The sequence below is a fragment of the Zingiber officinale genome, chromosome 1A (assembly GCF_018446385.1).
Source record: "Zingiber officinale cultivar Zhangliang chromosome 1A, Zo_v1.1, whole genome shotgun sequence".
Lineage (NCBI taxonomy): Eukaryota > Viridiplantae > Streptophyta > Magnoliopsida > Zingiberales > Zingiberaceae > Zingiber > Zingiber officinale.
In genome coordinates, this window is record NC_055987.1 from 152,691,656 (window position 1) to 152,696,638 (window position 4,983).

Consider the following 4,983-nt stretch of genomic DNA (forward strand, 5'->3'; position numbering starts at 1 on the left):
GGGCTTCTACTTGTTGTCTAGTGATATCCATATCATCCATAAAATTCCTCATTCTTTCCTGGTTAACCTCATAGTCCTGAACGAACCTTGTCACCTGACTATGGAAGTCCCTAGTAAACTGGAAATGATCCTGTAGCTCCCTAAACTGATCGTCAGATAACTTGAAGCGACCCTCCAACAATCATTGTTGGGTATTTTGCTTCTCATGAAGAGAGTCTAAAGAGGCACGGAAGTCAGAAAAATCAAATCTAGAGGGTCCCGTACCATAGGCAAAAGAGTGTCTAGGAGGTTCCGGATGTCCAGAAGGGTGCGAGAATCCTGATGACGAGGGCTCTTGGTGGTACTCAGTTTCTTCTATAATGGAGGGAACAGTCTCGGGGTGTAAATCAGTAATCACCCAATTCGCGAGGTTGCGAACTGAAGTGCGCTTAGGGCAAGGAAGGGGTAATGGAAAACCATTGTTCCTCGGGAAAGCAAACTCATTCTCATCTCGACAAATCATCTTCATCGCAAGACAAGAATCGATGTTGATCTTGTCATTACCATGAATAACCTCTAATCCATCAAGCTCACAACTCAGATTGAATGCTATTTGGGTGATCAATTCACCAAACACTATCATCCCCGAAGATGCCTTAGCTGCCTCAACAAATTTTGCAAGAAATGAAATCCGGAATCAAAATCTACTTTATTCAACATCGCCCAAAGAGAATAGAATTCTACCTTTCTAACCACCCCATCACTCTCTCCTCAACCAAAGATCGTTTTACTCATCACTCGGTGGAGATATCTAAAGGTCAGGTTTTGCATGCGGGATGCTTTGGCTCTAGAGGGTTCGTAAGGGTCCTTTGATCAGGTTATTGACGTCTAAAATTCATTCCATCTAATCTCATCATCAAATCTATGGACACCACCAATGGGTAAACTAAAATAATTATTAAAATCACTAAAAGTCCACCGAACTTCCTTATTCATTATCCTAAAAGTTATGACCCCTACGTAGTCATCCTCAGATGAAAATTTAACATCAATTAAGCTAAAAAATTCAAGGACTAGGCGGGGATAAGTCGGTGCATGAGCGTACATAATATCATTCCAATCTAAAGAACTAATCATCAAATCTACGTCATCCTTAATTCCTAGCATATCCATAGTAATGGGATCCATATATTTAGTGCATATAATTTTTCTAGCGACAAGGATATCATATCTAGCTTTTTGTTCATGATTTCTAAAAATAATATTGAACTCATTTTCGTTACCTTCGTCGTGTGCCCCCCTTTTTTCCTTTGTCTTTTGAAGAAGACACCTTCCCTTTGTCTTTGTCTCCTCCCGAAGCATCTCCTTCGCCAGATCCACCGCTTCCTTGACGAAGTCTCTTCAAGATCTGCGACATGGTGCAAGGTGTTGAGGAATTCCTTGTGGAGATGGGTCTTGAGGATGGGGGAGGAGGAGAAGGAAGGAAAATAGTGAAGTTGCTTCTCTCTTTCCGAATTTATGGCTTGAAGAAGTGTTAGATCTAGATGTAGATCTAAGCAAAAATGAACTCTAGAGGTGAGAATTAGGGTTTGATGAGGTATAGCTTGGAGGAGAATGCTTTTTGGGAGAGGAGGAGATGGAAATTAGAGCGTTTGGAGGAGTAGGCGGCCCACACAGGTAGGGGCACGGCCGTGTCTTATAGACACGGCCAGGTTAGGTGGGGTTCTACATGGGCATGCCGATTGGCACGACCTCCTCTTTTCTCCCCTCGGCCAAAGTCGCACGTCCATGCCAATTGGCACGGCCCATTCCTCCTTCTTCTCTGCATATGTCGCATGGTAGTGCCAATTGGCACGACCTGAGTCTTCTTCCTCTCTGGCGGTCTTGCATGGCCGTGCCAATTGGCACAACCATGTTCTCCTCTTCTCTACATAAGCCACATGGCTGTGCAAGGTTGCACGGCCCGTGGCCTTTGTTCCTCTGTCGGCTTCACACGACCATGCGAGATCACATGCGACTCCTTTAAGCGCACGGTGACTCGCCTTTCACCAATTTGGTTCCTCTGACGCCTCCACACCCATGAAACGCTCACGGCCAGCTCGTGGAGGCTCTGCACATCTTGAAAATAAATACCCAAAAATAAAGAAATAATAAAAGTACTCAACTCGAATTGACTAAAGAAATAAAACGATAAAGGGAATGGTAAACTAAAATGAAAAACCCTTGGGTTGCCTCCCAAGAAGCACTTGTTTTAGGTCTTTAGCTCAACCCCGTTTCAGTTAATGTGGACTAAACCCATGGAAGCACGGCTCTCCTCCTAGGGTTAATGCTCCAGTCTACGCCTTTAGTTTCGCTCGTGCAGGACAAATGTATTTCTTATTGCTCGTTGGAGGGGAACTCTCATGGAAACTGTACTCCTCGACTTTGTGTATGTTGATCTTGTTAGAATTTCCCTGAGAAGAGGGGTTGCAGATAGAGGAATCAGATAAATCAAATTCAATCTTTTCTTTGTCGGTCTCCAAGGATAACTTGTGACTTTTCACATCAATGACGGCTCCAGTTATGGCAAGGAATGGTCTTCTAAGGATGATTGGTATCTTGGGATCCTCCTCCATATCCAAGATAATGAAATCTGTGGGAATGATACATCCACCCACTTCTACTTGCACGTCTTCCACTATTCCCATTGGGTATCTACATAAATGGTCAGCTAATTGCAGTGTCATAGTAGTCAGTTTAATGTTCTGAAGTCCTAACTTCTTACATAAGGAGTACATAAGTAGGCTAACGCTGACTCCCAAGTCACAGAAAGCTCTCTGTATGAGTTCAGAACCCATTTTGCAAGGTATGAAAAAACTCTCTGGATCCCGAAGTTTTGGTGGAATATTTGCCATAAGTAGAGCACTGCTTCTCTATTAATGCTACGGTCTCGAAGTCACCCTTTTACCTCCTGTTAGATAAAATTCACTTTAAAAATTTTACGAACTTCGGCATTTGGTGCAGTGCATCTATCAGTGGTACTTCTATGTAAATTTCCTTAATCTTCTTCAGGAATCGGTTGAACTCTTCATCCTTTTGGGATGTTATCAGTTTCTGAGGGAAAGGAATTGTCTGACTTTGTGGGGGGAATTTGAAGAGTTCCTTCAACTTTCTTGGTGATCTCCACTCTGTCCCTGTTCTGGATCTGATTGGGCAGTGAGGGAGAGGGCTCTTCGTCTGAGTCAGGTCCTTTCTGAGTAGTGATTTGGGGGTCTCCCAAAGTTTGTGTGCTCCTCAGCTCGATGCGGTTGTAGTGTTCCACTGGGTTTATATTTGGCTTTCCTGGAAATGTTCCTTGTGCTCTTGAGAAGGACTGGGCTATCTGGCTATCTTGCATCTTTTGATGTTTCTCAGAATTTTCCATTCTTTGAGCCAATTGCTTGATCTCATTCTTCATCTCCTTTTGCTATGAGAGGGCTTCTTCAAGCATCTTTTCGATTCTGGACAGCTGTGAAGGTTGTCGTTGATAAGTCTATTGTCTAGATGGGTAACTCTGTTGCCCAGGTTGATAGCTTTATTTTGCTAGCCCTTGGTCCTAGTTATTCTGATATGAGAAATTTGGGTGATTCCTCCATCCAGGGTTATATGTGTTGGAGTACGGATTGTTTTGCTTCTGATTGTAACTGACTATCACATTGCATTACTCAAGTTGGTTTATCTGTGATTGTATTGTCCCCAAGGGGCAAGTATCTTGAGCATGATCCGTACTTCCGCAAGTTTCGCAAACACAAACTATTGCATTAGCCGTGTTGTTTCCCATGGCCTCAAGCTTCTTGGTCAGAGCGTCCAGCTTCACAGACATGAGTGTGACTGCATCTACGTCGAATTTTCCTGACGCCTTTATTGGATTTCCTGAGAAAGAGTCACAAGATCTTTCAGTTGCCCACTTATGGTGGTTCTGTGCCACATTCTCTATGATCTCTTCAGCTTCATCAAGGCTCTTGTTCATTAGTGCTCCTCCTGCTGTAGAGTCGAGGGATACCTTCGTGTGATAGTTGATTCTATTGTAGAAGGTGTGTAGAACCAACCATTTCTCAAGGCCATGATGGGGGCACTATCTCAACATACTTTTGAATCTGTCCTAGGCTTCAAATAATGATTTTGAGTCTATCTGTTTGAAGCTTGCAATCAAATTTCTCATATGAGCAGTTTTGCTTGGTGATAGAATTTGTCCAAGAATTTCTGTTCACACTGCTCCTAATATGTAATGTTGTTTGCTGGAAGGGAATTTAGCCACTGTGATGCGGTGAAGAGATAAGAGAGGAGGGCATAGTGGACATTTGACATGAGTTAGGTTTTGGCTTTAAAAGTGGGCACTGTTCACCAGCAATAAGGGGGGGTCTCGTGGTTCTGGGCGGCCGCCGCCAGGGAGACCGTGCAGGAGAGGCCACCTTGGCCTTCTTTGACGCCAGCACTGTTCGACGCCGGCAACTCTTCACTCTTATCCCCGCCGCCGTACTCTCCTTCCTCCTCCTGCTCCTCTGGACACTGGGATCTCTCGTACGTCGGCGCCACCATCTTGCGCACTCCCCTTGAGCCTCTCCTCCTCATCCTCTCCGACGCCGATCACCATCCGACCAACAGGGATTGTCCTTGCTCTTCTCGCCCTTCTCTTCATTCTCGATCTGGGCCACAGTCGGCTGAGACATGTCGCTGCCGCGAGGGAGACGCGCCACCTCCTTCTCCTTGACCAGATGTATGGCACAACCGTCTCCTCCTCCTTCCTCCGCCGTCAACACCATCGAGGAGCAGCACCGTCGCCTCCCGTAGTTGCCGCAGCAGCCCTCAGCAGTAGTCACTTCTGGCGTAGCACTGTCGCTTCCAGCGACCATCGCTACAGCCGCCTCCGGTGACCACTGTCGCCATCGTCTTCGGTGATAGTTGTTGCCACTGCCTCCGGCGACAACAGATGCCGCCGCTAACATCTCCAGCAGCCACCAGCATAATCTCCAGTGAGCGTCGCCC

At 45.6% G+C, this 4,983-nt stretch overlaps 1 non-coding gene across 1 annotated transcript; it reads left to right on the forward strand.

The window, feature by feature from the left end:
- Positions 1-4,055: 4,055 nt before the first annotated feature.
- On the forward strand, positions 4,056-4,161 carry LOC122039342. Its single transcript, XR_006128179.1, has one exon. It is a non-coding gene; the product is annotated as a small nucleolar RNA R71 (small nucleolar RNA).
- Positions 4,162-4,983: the final 822 nt, after the last annotated feature.